General features: G+C 39.9%; 1 protein-coding gene across 1 annotated transcript in view; it reads left to right on the forward strand.

The window, feature by feature from the left end:
* The window catches only part of HDAC7 (histone deacetylase 7), a 273,819-nt gene that overhangs the window by 99,936 nt on the left and 154,206 nt on the right, over positions 1-19,677 (forward strand). The gene's annotated exons all lie outside the window — the stretch shown is intronic.

Below are 19,677 nucleotides of genomic sequence, written 5' to 3' on the forward strand. Positions count from 1 at the left end.
AGCATCCATCATCAATGCACAACAACAGGGAGAATCTCTAATCTAGGCTGAACATACAGGGGTCAATATTTAAAATGTTGACTCTTAATTACCCATTGATCTTGTCTCTGATAAAAAAGAGTGTTTGCCCTGTTGTCCATTTCTTAAGGCAGGACTGAATGTTGACTAGTATACATGTCTCAACAAGGCCTTTTTATTTGTCTCCCCCCCACCCCCAATCCATTGGTTATAGCTGGGAAATTGCAGAATGTGTTGTAGAGTGAATCAATTCATATCCCCCAATCAAAATAGCACACTGTCTTTCACAACCATGTAGCTAGCAAAAGAATCTTAGCTCTTAGCTCACCCCTTTTTCAGCAGCAATATCCCCATCTGGTTTGTTTTTTTTTAAAAAAAAATGGGCCTTGAACCCAGAGGACCTGCTTTGAGGGATGGGGTAAAAATCTTTAATGTTCCCATCATAAAAAGAGGAACCTGGAACACTGAAAACCCATGTCAGCATTATATTGGTTTATATTCCCCAAATAAATCCAAATATACTGGCAGGGAAAGGGATGGATATTCTACTGTGGAGCAATTTCCTCTCCTTTCCATTAGGGGAATATAACAGCCATTGCATGACTTAAAGACGCTCCTGCACTCCCGCTAATGGATTACAGAGATGACTGGCTAATCATCATTTTTGTTTTTTTGTTTCAGTAATGCATTTCAGTATAACAAGAAATATTTTCCCTTGGCATGAATCTATCTGTCTATCTATCTGTCTTGTCTGTCTGTCTGTCTGTCTATCTATCTATCTGTCTGTCTGTCTGTCTGTCTATCTATCTATCTAATTTATTTTTCTCTTTTATAACAAGATATTCACCATGTTCACGTAGGGCAATTTCTCTCTCCCAACAAATAAAGTGGACAGTGTCTGACTCAAAGTACTCCAGCAAGCTTCACATCTGAGCAGTAATTTCAATTCATACTTTCCTAGTCCAAAGGCTGTTTTTCCCTGCTGCCTCAGTGTTCTACATCCACCCTTGAATCTGCAGACAACTACGTTGGCATGTCTTTTATGGTTCCCACCACCAATCAGTATCCTGGGTCTCTGATCTCTTTTTCCAGTCGTTGCCAGTCACCTGACTTATTTCCAAGGTAATGGGCAACAAAGCCTAACACTTTTACACACCCTGAGGCTATATAATACTGGAACAGCTAAAGATAAGCCTGTTTCAGACATAGGGTGGAGACAGGATAAGAATAATATAATGGGACTATGGTAAAGGAATAGGTGTTGTCATTATTTTGGGCAAATGACTTTTGAGTTGTTAGATGCCTCAATTCTGAATGTCTATGTGGGTGTTTATGTTGTAAGCCACTCAGAATTGCTTTGAAACAAGATAGGCAGCAAATCAATTTCATAATTAAAATCAAAGAATAATAAAATATCAAAATATTTGGTACCTCACTGTTTTTTAAATCTGCGCATACATTCGTAAACTGTATCTGTAATCTAGGCAAGTCTAAATGCAATGGACAAATGTGAAATCAGATGAAATCAGATTCTAAGGTTTCAGTCAAGTAATTCTTACAGCAGGATAAGGACTGGCTGTGGGGACAGCAGATTTCATGTCAGTATAATTTGCTATCAACTCAAAGATGAATAAATAGTGTGTCTACTCAGCCTGAGGAAAGACCCCCAGTGTTATAACTGCTCTACTTTCTTGACTATCACTGCATGGTACAGAAATCTTTCTTGAAACTATGAAGGATGGGAGATGGATTAGTGTTACCCCAGTTTCACAGAAGGCATGTGATCTGTTTCTCCATTAAATATAGGTAGTCCTTGACTTATGACCACAGTTGAGGCCAAAATTTCTGTTGCTAAGAGAAATATTTGTTAAGTGAATTTATTTTACAACCTTTCTTGCCACAGCTGTTAAGCAAATCACTGCAGTTGTTAAGTTACTAAGATGGTTGTTATGTGAATCTGGCTTCCTCATGGACTTTGCTTGTCAGATGGTCGCAAAAGAGGATCATGTGGCCCCAGGACCCTGCAACCATCATAAATATCAACCAGTTGTCAAGCATCTGAATTTTGATCAGGTGAACCATGGGGATGCTGCAATGGTCATAAATGTGAAAAATGGTCATAAGTCACATTTTTCAGTGATATAACTTTGAAACTGTTGTAAGTCAAGAACTAGCTGTAAATGCACGTAGAAATAAGAGTAATTGCAAGAAGATTTCCCTGCTTTTAATTTCTGCATTGTGGAATATTCTCTGCTACATCTTATTCAGGAAAATAATGTGTGTGTGTGTGTGTGTGTGTGTGTGTGTGTGTTTGTGTGTTTCTTTCTGCTCTGGTATTTATGAATGTAGCTTTCACATTCACATTAAACTATCAGAGTGTGCTGTGGGAAGCAAGTGAGTATTTAGTGGAAAGGAAGATGCTCTCAAGCGAAAAGATCTGGCAACATTTGCTGAGGTAGGATTATCATACTCTATGTAAAACATCATCAGCCAAAAGATAAACATATATTATAACGGGAAAGCAGAACAGCTTTCAGTGAGTAGGCCTTGAGTTGTAAACAGAAGTTATTGTGTAAAATAGCAAGTAGAGATGATAGAGAAGCCAGGGGCAAAATGATGGTTTGGGGTATGAGTGCATGAACCTGATTAAATGTAAGGATACTCTGTCTATACAAATAAAAATCTTTGCCTGAATTGTGGCAAATGGCAGAAAGATATATCTAAATTTTCATGGCAAGGGGAAAAAAATGAGTTGATTATCATTGCATGCACACAGATGGAAAGAATGGCTAGTGAAATTGACAAATCTTACTGAAATGGGTAAACTAATTTCTTTGATTAGAGAAAAGATAACCGTTGACCCTTATTGCTGACAAAACCTCTTAGGGACTTTTTGCATGTGAAAAAATGAATTTGTGATTTATGATTAGACAGAATAAATTATAGAAAGAAGAATATGATGATGTAACTTCTGGTAGAGAGGTAAAATATAATGGCACTTATAACTGCTGTGAAGAATATTGTGTAAACCGCTGCTTTGTTTCTTTTGCTTTCTTTTCTATTTTTCTTTAGCGCTTTTTCTTCCACTTTTTTTTTCTTTTTCTTTTCTTTCAGGCATACACGAAAGAAACACACATGATTGTAAATGGGGAACTTGAGGCCTTCCAGCTGCTATTGACATATAAATCCCAGCTGACATACCAATGATTTAATCCTTCTTCAGCAACCTCAGCAGGTTCATTACTTTCCTTCCTCCAGATTACAATTTTGTTGTAATCTAGATTCCACCCTTCTATATTACAGATCAGGGCGTGATTTAGCAAAATTCATAGCATGGGTGTTCTGCTCAGTGTCTAAGCTACAACTTTGTACATTTGTGGTAATCATTATCACATAGTTTTGGTTAGGGAATGCTGTCCTGTGGAAAGTTGGGAATGAGGGATCCACGTCTAGTTCTCTCTGTGTATATATCAAGTTCACAGGTTTTGGCATAGAGAATGAACAGAAGTAACAGAATTTCCATCAGCCGATGATACTTACAGGAACCCTAATTATCCTCTTTCTATCTGCTTGATTATTGTATTTTCATTTTTTTCCAGCTAGACTAAATAGACCATATTTTTAAAAACGAATTGAAGGTGATATGATAGATTCTCCTGGCTCCCTTTTCTTCTTACAGTCATTTTTAGCTAAAAAATAATGTCTGCCTGCCTGCCTATTACAGAACACAGAACAGTGCATAAAGAGTATGTTTAACGTATACTCTGTGTGTGTATGTATGTGAAGTTTGCCTTTTATATTCCAGGCTTCCCCAACCTCATGTCTTCCAAGTGTGTTGGAAGACAACTCACAAGAATCTTCACAAGTAGCAAGGCTGCCATCTTTTTGTTCACCATACTCTCTTCAACAGAAAAAAAGAGTGACAAGGATATGTTAGGCATCTCAAGCATTTGCCCATCTTTACCTTCCCTTTGGGGGGACTCTTCTTGGGGGCTGTTGTCCCCAGATCTGTGTCCAGCCAGAGCAGAAAGAGTTTGTTGTAGACCAGGGGTCTTCAAACTTGGCCCTTTTATGACTTGTGGACTTCAACTCCCAGAATTCCTCAGCCAGCGTGCCTGGCTTAGGAATTCTGGGAGTTGAAGTCCACAAGTCATAAAAGGGCCAAGTTTGAAGACCCCTGTTGTAGACAATACAGACTCTTATTGAGTCACCTTCACCCATTTCAAAATCTCAGGTCTCCTTTTAACAGAGGATTTCAGTGGGAAGCCCTTGAAAGCAAATCTCTCTCCTGGATCACAAAGAGTAGAGGGTTGTTGGGTTTGTTTGTTTTTTTGCAAGAGAGTATTTGTACATGCCTTGATTCCCTAAAAATAGAATATGCACCTCCTTTAAATAATCCTACTAAGCCAAGGAATGCAGTGGCAATCCACTTGAAGAGAGTCTGAAGGAGGTACGGTTGGATCCAGGTTTTCAGCCAACCACTTGGGCACAAACTTAGCTGAGTCCGTGTTCTTCTTTATTAGAATCAAATGTGGGCCACAGCTATGCTGCAGGCAACTGGTTTTGATTTACTTGGGGTTCCAGTTGCTTAAATGCTGCTTTTGTTCTCATCTTCAGAACCCCCAAATTGAATCTTGGCTTCGTGTTTCCCCACGTTCTTCTCGGAAACACCAGGGCCATACAAGGCCACTGAAGCGGTCAGCTGCTGACCCAGAAACTGCAATGGGTGCTTTGCTGAGGTCCTGTTATGCATGAATGGTAGTTCCCACTTTAGGGCAGGAGTAGCAGGTGAAACCCTGCTTCCTACCCCACTTCCAGTTCTGTCTATCTAGGCCACAGTCAGCCAGTTAAGCTGTACTTCAGCCTGAATCCATTCATCTTCCCTCAGCCCAAGGTTCTCAAGTGAAGAGTGATCTCAGTGCTCCGATCTGGGTGATTCACGTTACAATAAATGGCCTAGGTTAGCAGCCCCCAACCTTTTGGGCACCAGAGACCGGTTCTGTGGAGAAATGTTTTTCCGCAGACTGGAAGGGGCGTGGTTTCGTGTGCTGCCTGCATCCTGCAGATGGGGCTTCGCTTGTTTGCGTTGACCAGTTTCTGGCATGCCGTGGACCGGTGTGGTTCCATGGAGCGAGGGTTGAGGACCCCTGGCCTAGGTTACTATTTCCAATAATAAGTAATTTCCCGTAATGCAGCAGCAAGATAACCACCTTGCTCAAGAGCCATAAATGCTGACAGGAAAACTGGAATGTATCAGTGCATTCTGTCTGCATCTAATAGTTGAACCAAATTTCCCAGAGTCTTCTCAGCAGGTGTAGGCTGATTAATTATTGGGTTCTAGTATAAACTATCCACAAAGGAGAGCCCATGGATTTAAAGTCAACTCTTCACAATCTTAATGCATTAGAGCCAGTTTGTTTGAATCTTGCCAGCCTTTTTTGATTTTTAGTTTTGCAAGGGAGGGGACAGTTCAGCAAACCTCAGTTATGAGGCCATAAAAGATTCTTCTTGCAGACGGAGCAGGTCCTTTGCTACTTCAATATTCCTGCTTTTGTAAAGCGTCTTCCGCTTTGACACTACAGGGAGACCTCAATTGACAACACTTCATTTAGTGATCATTCGAAGGTGCAACAGCACTGAAAAAAGTGACTTATGACCATTTTTCATACTTACGACTGTTGCAGCATCCTCGTGCTCATGTGATCAAAATTCAGACGCTTGACAACCGGTTCATATTTATGATGGTTGCAGTGCCCCGGGGTCATATGATCCTCTTTTTGCGGCCGTCTGACAAGCAAAGTCCCTGAGGAAGCCAGATTCACTTAACAACCGTGTTACTAATTTAACAACTGCAGTGATTCACTTATCAAAAGTGGCAACAAAATGGGGCAAAACTCACTTAACTGTCTCTCTTAGCAACTGAAAATTTGGGCCCAATTGTGGTCGTTAAATTGAGAACTTCTCTGCCTTTCATCCTAGCCATCAAAACAGTTTTATTTCTAGGCTAGGACAGCAGAGTTATCTGTTGAATCTGGAAGGTTTATCACGATAATGAAATGAAATTGTGATTTTGTGACACAAGCTTTGCCTCTTATGTACGTTTTGGTAATGTTGTAATGAATGTACAAGAGGTCAGTTTGGCCTAGTGCAGGGATAGGCAACCTTGGCTCTTTTATGACTTGTGGTTTTCATGCCTAAAAGGGGTGGGGGCTAGAACTTAAAGTCTCCTGATTTCTAAGTTAGCACCTTAACCACTAGGCCAGGGGTAGGCAACCTTGGCTCTTTTATGACTCGTGGACTTCAACTCCCAGAATTCCAGGGTGGTTTATTGTTGAAATACTTTTGTTTTTTAAAACTTTAGCAGGGGTTATTTTATTTAAAAATGCAGCATCCACTCCCCATCACTGCTGGTGTTGAATTTGGTTGCTGCTTGTACCGGTACATAATCATTTATGACACTCCACTGTTTTAGTTATTGTGGCTTTAATGGCATATTAGATTTTAGTTTTAGATTGTGGTTTTTGAAACTGAAGTATTGTGTATTATGGTTTTTGTGTAAGCTGCTTTGGAAGATTTTTACTTTGAAAACTTTCTTGAAATAATTGCAGTAATAACAGTACATCTAAAATCTGTTATGAAAAGTGATAATTGCTTAATATTTTTAAGAATGTCAATTCTGGATATAGTTATTTGGATGTAAGTTGAATTCAACATACGGAAGCTTTCTTTATAGGATTTGATTATGTTCAAGTAGCTCATTAAAACCGATCAGTATTATAATATGACCGAGACCAAGATTATTAGATCCTGCCACTTCAGGCTAAAGGAAAGAGCTTTAGAAGAGAGTTACCTTAACAAAGCTATTGCAAAATTGCACGCTTAATTGCACATTTATTTCAGCTCCTTTCTATTGTTGTTAGAATTTTTTATCATTTGATTCTAGATGCTGCATGGGCTGTGTACATGTTTGTGTGTGCGTTTGTGTGTGTGCGTGCGTATGTGTGTGTGTGCAGGTAGTCCTTGACTTACGACCACAATTGAGCCCAGAATTTATATTGCTAAGTGAGAAATTTGTTAAGTGAGTTTTGTCCCATTTTACCATCTTTCTTTCCACATTTGTTAAGTGGAAATCACTGTAGCTGTTAATAACACAATTAGAACACTGCAACCATCATAAATAAGAGCCAGTTGTCAAGCATCCGAATATAAATCACGTGATCATGGGGAATGCTTCATAGGTCATAAGTGTGAAAAATGATCATGTCAGTTTTTCCGGTGGCATTGTAACTTTGAACAGTCACTAAACGAAGTGTTGTAAGTCAAGGACTACCTGTACACACATGTATATGACTATGAATATCTAAAGATGTACCCTCAGTCCAAAACTGGGGGTGGGGGGGGGAGGAACAATCCAATACATTTCAACATTTCAGTCCAGTATATTTCTAATAGATCAACAGCCGTGCTTTCCCCAAATCTCTGCTATCTGAAAAAAATGGAGATGTCCCTAGGAATGGGCAACATGGAGTCCTCCAGATGCCTTGAACATTATTCCCTATTACTGGCTGAGGAGAGTGAAATCAGCGGTCCAAAATATTTGCCAGAAGAACTCTCTCAAGAGGAATGGGTTGATTTGTGCCATAAACCTAAAAAGTCTCTTTCTTAACCCAATATGATAAATACATTTAGATGTTGCCTGAACTGATTGCCAAAATGTCTGTTTACAGAGATTTTAAGGATGGGTGCTTATTTGAAGCATGCAGTCAAATGAAGGCATAGATCACATGTGTCAGACTGGCGGCCAGATGCGTCACGTGCAGATCACGCCCACCCCTCGGCTCTACAAAGGCAAAAAACATCATGATACGTCATATGTCACGTGACACGATTGAGTTTAACACTCGTTGCATAGATCCTTCACCACCAGTCTGGCTTCTGGTTAGGATAGCCATTATATACTGAGGGTTTAAGAATCAAAGCAGTTGCTGGGCATTGCAAAGAAAGACACTTAGGAAGAAGCATTAATGAGGAGGGCCACATTTTTTCACTTTAAAGATCTTCCCATTATTTCAGTTCAGATCATATTGTTGTGTCTGTTTGCATCCACAGCAGGGATTCCCCAGTAAGCTAGTGGATACATTTGGAATTTGAGGACCTTTCTTGGTCATTTTCACAAAATGGATGAAGTAGATGATGATGATGATGATGATGATGATGATGATGATGATGATGATGATAATTCCTGCAACAACTCAAGGAAAGCTACAAAAAACTGCGCTACTTGGAACATCTTACATTTTAAGGAGATACCTGGTTGATACCTAGGATGCTGGCAGCAACCCGTGTCAACCATTAGTGCCAGTCAATTTGAGTGTTCAGTTGACTGAGTTTCATGTTTTATGAATAAAAGTTTTATAATAATAATAAATAATAATAATGTTGGAAGGGACCTTGGAGGTCATCTAGTCCAAACCCTATACCATTTCAGACAAATGGCTGTCCAGTCTCTTCTTAAAAACTTCCAGTGTTGGAGCATTCACCACTTCTGGAGGCAGGTTGTTCCACTGGTTAATTGTTTTAACTGTCAAGGAAGTTTCTCCTTAGTTATAGGTTGCTTCTCTCCTTGACTAGTTTCCATCCGTTGCTTCTTGTCCTGCCTTCAGGTGTTTTGGAGAATAGCTTGACTCCCTCTTCTTTGTGGCAGCCCCTGAAATATTGGAACACTGCTTGTCACCCCTCACCCTTCTCTTCATTAAACTACACATACCCAATTCCTAGGGACGCGGTGGCTCAGTGGGTTAGGACGCTGAGCTTGTCGATCAGATGGTTGGCAGTTTGGCGGGTCAAATCCCGAGTGCCACGTAACAAAGTGAGTGCCTGTTACTCGTCCCAACTTCTGCCAACCTAGCAGTTCAAAAGCACGTAAAAATGCAAGTAGAAAAATAGGGACCACTACGGTGGGAAGGTAACAGCGTTCTGTGCACCTTTAGTGTCTAGTCATGCCAGTCACATGACCACAGAGACGTCCTCAGACAAGCGCTGGCTCTTCGGCTTTGAAACAGAGATGAGCACCGGCCCCTAGAGTCGGAAACGACTAGCATGCATGTGCGGGGGAACCTTTACCTTTACTTTTTACCCAATACCTGCAACCGTTCCTTATATGTTTTAGCCTCCAATCCCCTAATCATCTTTGTTGCTCTTTTCTGTATTCTTTCTAGAGTCTCAACATCTTTTTTACATTGTGGTGACCACAACTGGATGCAGTATTCCAGGTGTGGCCTTACCAAGGCATTGTAAAGTGGTATTAATACTTCACGTGATCTTGATTCTATTCCTCTGTTAATGCAGCCTAGCACTGTGTTGGCTTTTTTTGGCAGCTGCAGCACACTGCTGGCTCATATTTAAGAGATTGTCCATTAGGACTCCAGGGTCCCTCTCACAGTCATTACTATTGAGCAAGGTACCCCCTATAATACTATACCTGTTCATTTGGTTTTTCCTGCCTAAATGTAGAACCTTACTTTTTTCACATGATAGAGTCAGTCTGAAATGCCAAGGTATTAACAGGCAAATCAATGAGATTGTTCCCAGGCACTCTCTATACAAAATAACCACATTTCAGACCAAATTTGTTTTTGTTTTTTTCCTGGGCATGTAGGTACATTTCTAGACAAAGCACTAGACTATAGCCATTCACCATTTATTGTAAATGCAATGCTTGAGGTCATGTTTCTTGTTTTGTAGTATGCTAACTTTTCATTTATTTATCTGGACAGTATAAATGAGAAACTCTGAGGCTGACAGATAACAGAAGGTGCACAGATACCTCAGGATGCCATGCAGAGGACCTAGTTCCTAGGATGTGTCTACCTCCTAGTAGAAAAAGAGAAAGATAAATATACTGTTAGTCTGCCAAACACGAAGAGCGCTTCTGGTTTCTGTCCTCTCAAAGACCACAGCTGGGCTCCAAATTGCTGTTTACTCATTTACAGAAAAGGGGGTATTTTTGGAGTCCACGAAAAAAGTCAGGTAGTTTTCCTAGGGTATCCACAGAAGTTCTCTGTTGGAGACTGATTCCCCCCCTCATCTCAATTATCTTCTTACAATGGAGGATATTGCAGTAGAAGCTAACAAAGCATATTCTTGGTTAATCTGCCCCCTTTGCAAAGAAGAGTCATTATGTTTATTGACAGCTGCTCCTTCTTTGGAAAAGGGAAGTGCAATTCAGTAGTCTGGGAAATCTCCTGTATTTAAGTTAGGTGGAAGAACATTTGCCTGAATTATCAGAAAGAAGATGCTGTAAGAACTGATTGAGACACGTTACTTACCCAGAAGAGGAAGCAGGGAATGAATTTTGCTTGATAGCTGCATTGCTTTCCATTTCAAGGTTCAGCTGGGTGGCTCTGCTGGGGCAGTTTCACCTCAGACCTGTAGCTGGCCTAAATACACAGCATCACTCACAGAAGTGGAAGGATTACAGGTTGTAGCACAGCTTGCCTGGAAATATGGAGAGCTGCTGCCAATCAGTGCAATTGTTATTGATTTTTAAAAGGCCTCCATTGCTACAGTCATCTTTACTGACCCTGCTAGGAGCAGGGAGAAGCCATTTACATCTTTCTCTGCATTATTCTTCTGCAGCCTGGCAGTGCTGGCAGTGCTCTACTGCCCTGTCATCAATCATTCTAGTGGGGCATGTTGAATGTTTTAGGCCAACACATCGCTCTGGGAACACTGTAAAGGTAGAGGCAAGCTGGTCCTTTTTTTTCTTTTTCTTTTTACTGTTTATACTGAGACTGTGGAGCGGTTTTGAGCTCCTTTGCATCAAAATTATTTTCAGAGGAAACCTATGCATTTGTCAAAAGTCTGTTGCACGTTCAGAAGAGGAAGGAATTTGCTCTCAAACTTACAAATGCAAACTAGGATGCTCTGAGTAAGGTGTCCACAACTGCATCTGCAAAAAGCAGAGGAAGGACATGGCGTGGATTAACATAAAAATTGAATAGGCTAATTCCTCAATGGATACTTGTAAATGTATAAGTATTTATGCCTGATTCAAGCTATAACTCCCCAAGGATGAACAAAATTGGTGGACTTGCTATTCGCTTCCATCCAAATGTTAATCAATAACTTCAAGGGTTCCTCTGGTCTCCTTTAATATGGTCCTTGATTTTTAAACCAGGCAGCTCTTCAAATACATGATGCCTTCAGATAGACTATGTTTTGTGACTGGAGATTGATGGCCACCCCATGCAAGAGAACCAACTTGATGTGGTAATAAAGCTGCTGGCTTAGAAACCAGAAGACTTGAGTTCTAGGCATCCTTTAGGCTGGCTGGGTGACTTTGGAGCAATCAAGGTCTCTCAGCTGAACCCACCTTATGAGTTTATTGTTGTGGGCAAAATAGAAGGCAGGAGTATTCGGTGCAGTTTATTCACTGCCTTGAGTTGACCAAAACCATTTTTGTTTTAAAGAAAACATAATGTGTGTATTTAGCTCTTGAGGTTCCTGTGCTTTATGACTTGTCGCACTACAGTGAAGCAGGATTTACTGCCTGTTCAACGTTAAAAGTAATTGTAGCTGAGTCTGATGTGTGTGATTCCACTATTCTGCTTTGTAAATATGGTTGTGGCTTAATGTGATCTAGAACAGGGATACCCAAACTTGGCAGCTTTAAGATGCATGGACTTCTTAAAGCTGCCAAGTTTGGGTATCCCTGTTCTAGGCAGCTTTAAGAAGTCCATGCATCTTAAAGCTGCCAAGTTTGGGTATCCCTGTTCTAGATCACAAGATTGGGAACCCCTGATCTAGAATGAGAAATATTGGACAATGTGAACACCCAGTGGGTGGCGACGAGAGATTCTATTGTTTAACTAAACAAGCCTTTGAGCAGAAAAATCAGAACTGCCAGTGTAGATTTTCAGTAAAGTATTATACTCTTAGTAAAATCATAATGTCTCAGGAGTTTCTTTTTCTGGAAATGCCAGCTGGACAGTTGACACTGCAGCCAATGGTATTTTCAGTGCTTTTTTTGTAAAAGAAAAAGGTGCCGGAACTCACACATGTCATACAACCCACCTTGCCTACCCTACAAGGTTCCATCCAAAAAAGGTGCCGGAACTCCGTTCTGAGCATTCTATGATGAAAAAAAAGCCCTGGGTATTTTTCTATTGCTGTTTCTAATCAGAGAGTCTAAGCTGTCAATATGAGATGGTCTCTTTGGGAGCAAGAAATAACCTCACTGACTGCCCTGCTCTTTCTCCCTCCACCACCCCTGTTGGCAACCCACAGCCTCTCCCCATTGCAAAGGCAAGTTCATTTTTCAAGAGATGAACAGCCATCCTTGCAAAATTCAAACTCAGAGATCAAAGACTATAAACTCATGGACAGCCTTGAGGCGGCAGACCAGATAAAAACGTTTTCTTTCACATTTGTTTCCAAATAGGGGCAAAAGGGCAGACAAGAGAAAAGAGGTCTTGGGAAGTGGTTGGGGGGGGGGGAGAAGGCATGGCTGAATTTACAGTTTGACAAACACAGAGGAGGATAGCAATATTGAAGGACGAATGGAAGATTTATATTTCATATTTCATAGAGGGGGACAAGTTTCCTTTGCCTCTGTGGTCTGGCTGGGGAAGGAAGGGACCCCCACTCTAGAACAATAGCTCTTCTACTGCACTTTGCCAAGCATCTGAATAGTCAGCTTCTGGAGAATTATGTGGAGGCAGCAGCCGAAGCGGTGGCAGGGAGAACCAAAATCTCTGCAAGTTGCCCATCTGGATTATCCATGTTGGAGATCACCCTGCCAGGATTAAGCCCTTTTATCTCATTATTTTGGCAGCAGGGAGGGGTGAAACATGTGCTTCTGTTTCCCTCTATTAAAATGTGTGTGGTTTAAAAGTCCTTAATGGGATCCAGATTTGTAGAGTTGCACGCCTCTTTATTTTATTTATAAGCTGCAAACTTCTCTGTGTTAATGGAGGGATACGTCTCCCTGAACTCAGTGGGACTCGCTTTTGGCTAGAGGCATGAGAAGCCACTGTAATCTTTTGCACTATACTTGTAATTTACTAACCCCTGTGGCCAGATTTCAATCTGTGGGGCAAAGTTCAATTGATAGGGCCAAAACTACAGAGCCATATTCTCTTACGTTCTAAATGTTCTTTGAAGCTTATTTTGGGACTGTGTGTTTACAAAGACCAGGGTTTGATGGTAAACAAATAAAAGTGTGACATAGAAATCCCAAAGGTGCTTTTTTCAGGAGGCAACTGGACTTTCTTGTTTTTCTATGCAGAACGTTTTGTTTCTCATCCAAGAAGTTTCTTCAGCTCTTGACCAGATGGTGGGGGACGGAGCTGAAGAAGCTTCTTGGAGGAGAAGCGAAACATCTTCAAAGAAAAACAAGAAAGTCCAGTTGCCTCCTGCAAAAGCACCTTTGGGACAACCCTGACATGGATGACTGGTAGCTCATTCTTTCAGCGTCGATGGAAATTGTTTCTGGGGACTGAAAAAAATGATGTCTCAAATTGGAGTTTTAGGTTTATATTAAAGGTAAAGGTAAAGGTTCCCCCGCACATGCGTGCTAGTCGTTTCCGACTCTAGGGGCCGGTGCTCATCTCCGTTTCAAAGCCGAAGAGCCAGCGCTTGTCCGAGGACGTCTCCGTGGTCATGTGGCCGGCATGACTAGACGCCAAAGGCGCATGGAACGCTGTTACCTTCCCACCGTAGTGGTCCCTATTTTTCTACTTGCATTTTTACGTGCTTTCGAATTGCTAGGTTGGCAGAAGCTGGGACGAGTAACAGGCGCTCACTCTGTTATGCAGCACTTGGGATTCGACCCACCAAACTGCCAACCATCTGATCAACAAGCTCAGCGTCCTAACCCACTGAGCCACCGCGTCCCTAGGTTTATATTGGGAAGATGCAAATCTCAGTCTAACCATCTCAGGTTATTGCTTTGGGGAGTGGTGTTGAGAATTATCACATACAAGAGCTGCACTGGAGAAAAAAATTGGGCAACACTTTCAACAGAGATAGTTAGAATGGAGAAAGAAATAGCAAAGATTAACAGTCTTCCTCTTTAGTAACACTAACCTTGGTTCTTCAGTTGCCCAGATTTTGATGCAACAATTATTGCATTCAATGGATTAAATGCCATCGCAATTTATATCACTTCTATAGCCTTATCAATTATTTACATCTGTGTAATTCCCAAGATTGTGTCAGTAATGTAATTACATCATGAGCAAATGATGTAATTTGCAGTAATTGCATTGCCCTGTAACGTACTCTTTGATTTACTAAATCTGCATTTCCCTTCTCCCATTAAAACAAGTTTCACTATGGCTCACCCTGAATCTAATGGACTCTGGATAGAGTGCAACATAATTTTAAAAAAGCATTAAAAACATAACTAAATAATAGAACACAAGAATAAAAAGGCTACTGTATCAAAGGCACCACTCACCTAAGGGCCAAACTCTTGCTGGAACAATGTTCCTTCTTTGAAAACCTTATAAAGTAGGAGCTATTAATACCTTATGCATAAGACTGGAGACTAATTCCCTAAGAATATAATCTGAAGCACGTTTGCTAGAAGAAGAAGAAAATGCTGTCGAATTTAGAAGGATTTGTGTTGGAATAAGTGTACAAAGAAGGGGCTATGCAAGTTTCCAACTACACAATGTGCTTAATGGATTCAACAGTATACATTTCCTGGATCCAAACTTGGACTGGCAAAATCTTTTGGCTTCTGGAATATCCTTCTGGTATCCTAAATGGCAGTGTGTTATAACTTGCCAGTGAAAAAAGTTCTTTTTTATTTTGGCACAATCAGGAAACTTGAATCAAAGTTCCAAACTTTGAAAAGCCCAAATCTAAATAAACATTGAATCAGGATGAGAAGAGTAACTCAATAAATTCTGTGTATCTGGGTTCCTTTTTTAAAAAACTGTTTATAGCTAGAATAATTGCAAGAGATTTTCTATCATTGTTTTTAAAATATTGATAAATTTTGGCTGCCATTTTCCTGAACATATGTACTGGGAAATGGAAGTATAATTTGTTTCAGAGCCTAGCCTGAGACTAGGAGCAGCTGTGACCACATGAATGAAGCTCCGCCCACTTTTTAACAGGCCCCAGGCATAAAAAAGAGGTAGCACTTCCATCAAAACTACCATCTTGTTTTTCTTTTAGCCTGTCTCTCCTGTAAATGTTTCTGAATTATTCTGAAATCAGCGTGGTGAAAGTTGGTGAATGAAGGTAAAAATAGACTGTTTCTAACAAATGACTTATTTCTTCACAAATGTAATTAAGGCCCAAACCACACCCTTTGCATTCTTGCTTGCCATTTAATCTACCCACATAGATACGTTGATATTTGTTTTTCTTTACCATAAGCAATTGTTACTGTTTGTCAGCTTCAGTGCTTTTTCTGTGATGAGGGTAGAAAGTCTTGTGAATGTCACAGATGCCTTACATGGTTTTATGAGAGACAGGAGGAGGGTGAAGTAGATGAGGTTCTATGAAATTGAAATGTCATGTTTCATTGGAGACCAAGATAGGGCATCCTTTAACTATGATTAAGAGGCAGCAGCTTGTAAGTAGAATGTAAAGACTTTGTGCTTTATCCCTATTTCCTGATCATTAAACTCTGAGGTTTGAAGATACAGCTGTCTATTGATTAAATGTTCATTTAGAAACCACTAAGGATGAAATATATGCATTTCCCTCTTTTCCTTTTAAAGTAGAAGTTTTGGAGAACTCTGATAAGGATTTGTACTTTTGGAGGAGCTATTTATATTAATTTTTTAATTAATCTGGCTGACCTGGATTGATCTAGATAACAAAAAGGGGATATGCCTTATTAGTATTTGCATGGGAAGCCCTGTGGAAAACCCAGGGTTTAGGCTGAACTGGGAAGTGGAACGGGGTTGTGGAAAGAGATGACAAGCTACTGTGTCATGCCATGAAACCTGCATGGATCTGAACCTGTAAATCACCAGGAACTGATCTAGATTAGAAGGCAATACCTTTAAAGTAATCCTAATTAATGAATTCCATTTCAGATTAGGAATAGAGTAGATTATAGGTTTCATAAATAAATGGGCTGATGGAGGTGGATGGAGGGAGAAAGTTGATGTCTTTTACTTCACAAAATTCATTTTCCATTTTACTATTTGCTCTAGGAGGAATTAAATGGCAGGTTTTTTTTACAGGACAAAAGCCATTTTAGGAATAGTGACATTTTGGGGATGAAACGGTGCTCAGACAGAAATAACTATTTTTCTCTGCTACCATCCAAATTATAATATCATAGAAGCCTTTTATGCTTTTACTATTGGCAGATGCATTCAAGCATTTCTCAATTTATTTTGTTAATCTAGAAGCTAGACCCTTGAACAGGGACCTTAACTATGAAAAGCAGGCCTTTAACCTTGGTTTATGCTGTCCTTGCTTTTTCATTTTAACATCTTGAGATTTTTTTTTTAAAAAAAATATCCTTTTTCCTGGAATGTTTTTCCCCCCTGCTAATCACATCCCTGATATGTAATTCTACTCTGATTGGGATATTCCAATCAAGCAGTGTTTGCATGCCATGTTTTTCTCCAGGAGTATACCGTAATAACTATGATAGCAATGTGAGAACCTCCTGTGCTAATTTGATTCTTCTTCTTTTGCTGATGTATAACTTTCATTTCAGTTTTAGGTCGTAGCAAATGTCAGTGAGGTGACCGCTTGAAAGGAAATGTCACTAGTGACTGAGTCCCTTGGAGGTTGTGAACAGGAAATGACAGCAGTGAAACAAAGCATACTTGGATTCTTTATTTGGGAAGATTAAGAAAGACAATGAAATCTTACTGCTTAACATCCTGTATGATTTTATAAAGCTTCCTTCTGATTCCATGGCCTTCCATTTCCTGATGCATATTCTCCCCCAAAATGAGAACAAATTTGTATGCGCTGTAGCATAATATGATTTGTGTGGTTTAGCTTACCATATATACTCTGTGAACCCAGCCATTGTGGTTTGTGTATGATGGTTAATGGCTTACTGTTATGAATGAGCTGGAACACAATGGCCTTTTCAAGAAAATGGTTAAAACAAGCAGAAATTTTCATGGTGTGTGAATTCAGCCATTGTTTGCTCAGACATGATATAAACCACAATTGGCTGAGTTTGAGCAATACATTAGGCCATAAGCCATAGTGTTTGAGTTCACAGCATGTGAAGCACAACCATATTATATGAATTAAACATTCCTATTCAGCTGTGGTTGTTCCTGCAGCAAAATCATCCAGTTGTTCTATTAAAAGAAAGGGAGAGGTGGCAGAAAGAGGTGGCGGGGAACAAGATAAAAATGCTTCAGATAAGCATAGCTCACTAAGCCTCTTGCTACATGAAAATGTAGAGATATTTCATGCACCTTAAAAAGTGATGAGGAAATGTGTTTATTTGTTTAAACATGTCTCAGCTGCATTTATAGACTTGTAATAGAGGCTCAGCAAGTCATTCTCAAGGCAGAATGCTACAGTAGGATCTTTTTTTTTCTACCTGGTTCCTTTTAACCCATTACCTCTACCTGTTGGCATCGCTTTTCCGGAGAGCAACAAAGAAAGGCTATTGCAAATCCTTCCTGAACCTGAACCATTTCAGATGTATTGCACAAAATGGCTGGGGTTTGGGGGAAGAAATTGTAATGCAGGCTCAGAGGAGATTTGGCTTTTTAAATCTACAATATACCAAGTTAGGGAATGTTACGCTGAGAGACTGTAAAGTTGGAGGGATTATGATTTCAGTACTATCCCCCATGGGTCAGTTCCGTGAGCGAGAGATCTGAGTCCTTGAAGACCCAAACAATGATCCAGTACAGATTACTGCCCTCACTAAAGTGATCGGTTTTCCTGGTTGACTCCCCAGCACTGAAATGGGGATGGAAAGATCTCTCTTAGGGTTTCTTTACGTGCTTCTAATCATAGCTTGTGCACAGTTTATTGATGTTTATTTTTATCCTAATGAATAGAAAGCCAACTCTTTAGTTTACAGCTTCATTATTCTTGCCATGGGGTATCCAGTTAACTCACAACTTTTCGAGTTTTTATCTGCTGTACTTCAATATAAGCTGACTAGTGCTTGTGATTGGTAAATCTGTATTCTGTAAATACAGGTAATTTTAATTGATGTTGGCCTAGGCAACCTTGGGTCTTTCATGACTTGTGGACTCCAACTCCCAGAATTCCTGAACCAGCCATGCTGAGGGAAAAGGGAGAGGTTTCCAAGCTGAGCCATGTTGGCTCAGGAATTCTGGGAGTTGAAGTCCACAAGTCATAAAAGAGCCAAGGTTGCCTACCCCTGGCCTAAACTGATGGGTAAACCAAACTGCTGTAGTAGTATTAATAGTTTAATATGGTGTATAAACATATAATTAAGGGAATTATCACTTAGTACCAGGTGTAAGCCAAATCATATACTTGGCATTTAGCTGAACTGAAATTTTATCTATCTACCAGACTGAATTATTCCCTGGAATCTCAAGAAGAAAATCAATCTCAAGATAAATTCAATTTTGGAGACTGTTTTATGATGTAATTGTACACAAAAGAAAGAAATAAGAAGAGATGGAAGGGAAACTGTCTCTTCTGGTAAAGATCAAGCATGAGAAAAAAATCAGTAACAAATACTAGTTTTCAAAGGTTTGATACATGGATATTTCCTGCATTTTTTAAAAATAGTGTTAAATAGCTGATTTTATATAGAAGAAAGACTATATTTCCCCAACACCCTACTTTATGCTTTGCTAAGTATTGTCTGAATTTACACAAACCACTAAACTATGGTTTTCATACATTAATTGGGTTCATACAATACTTTTAATTACTATAAAACCAACATGACCCACATTATGACTTAGTGAGATATAAATGCATCCAATCATAGTTTATTCAACAATCCATTATTACAGCATGTCATCATATGAACTCTGATCTCAGTTCACCATATCTATTCAAATAGTTCTGCCAGTCATTATGTACCAAAGTATACAGTGGTACAAAAATTTAATCACTTTAATTATACAAATTGAATTTAAAATTCCCTAATATGGTGCTGGAGAAGACTCCTGCGAGTCCCTTGGACTGCAAGGCGATCAAACCGGTCAGTCCTAGAGGAGCTCAACCCTGACTGCTCTTTAGAAGGCCAGATCCTGAAGCTAAAACTCAAATACTTTGGCCACCTAATGAGAAGGAAGGACTCACTGGAGAAGAGCCTAATGCTGGGAAAGATTGAGGGCAATAGAAGAAGGGGACGACAGAGATTGAGGTGGCTGGATGGAGTCATTGAAGCAGTAGGCGTGAGCTTAAATGGACTCCAGAAGATGGTAGAGGACAGGAAGGCCTGGAGGAACGTTGTCCATAGGGTCGCGATGGGTCAGACATGACTTCGCAGCTAACAACAACAATATTTAATGAGAGATTGCAGTTAAAAGTAAAATTAAAAATGTAGTGTATCTCAGCATTCTCTAGACTCATATTTGATTTGATTCTAAAGGAGAATTAAAACTTAAGAATTTATTGTTATTCCTGCAGTGCAGGAATATGGGCCATCATTTTTTAAAAAATAGTACTGCAAACAGTCCTTGTTTAGCAACCAGAATTGGGTCTGGCAGC

This window comes from Vipera ursinii (genome assembly GCF_947247035.1).
Source record: "Vipera ursinii genome assembly, chromosome: 2".
Taxonomy (NCBI): domain Eukaryota; kingdom Metazoa; phylum Chordata; class Lepidosauria; order Squamata; family Viperidae; genus Vipera; species Vipera ursinii.